Source organism: Microtus ochrogaster, chromosome 18 (genome assembly GCF_000317375.1).
Source record: "Microtus ochrogaster isolate Prairie Vole_2 chromosome 18, MicOch1.0, whole genome shotgun sequence".
Taxonomy (NCBI): domain Eukaryota; kingdom Metazoa; phylum Chordata; class Mammalia; order Rodentia; family Cricetidae; genus Microtus; species Microtus ochrogaster.
Genome location: NC_022020.1, coordinates 61,182,951 through 61,183,275, shown reverse-complemented (window position 1 = coordinate 61,183,275; position 325 = coordinate 61,182,951).

The window sequence follows — 325 nt, the reverse complement described above, 5'->3', positions numbered from 1 at the left end:
GAGTGATGTCTTAAGCACTAAGACTTCTACTTAGACCTTCTTGTATGGAATCTCTGAGGATGAAAAAAGCCTAAAGTATGATGCCTCTTTGCCTTATTAAAGGCAGTAGACCGACAGTGTTGGGATGTTTTCATGTCTCTGTCTCTGGGCGTCCAGGATAGAGGGACCTGAAGCTGTCTTTCTTAGACTCATGCTTTCCCCTGCATTTGGAAAAGGCCTAAGTTGGAACCAGTTAGTTAAAACTCAGATATGTCTCAACTTCTCACTCTAACTGGAGACAGGCCCTGCTGTTCCCTCTAAAGGTGTTCCCATGGCAACTAGGAAA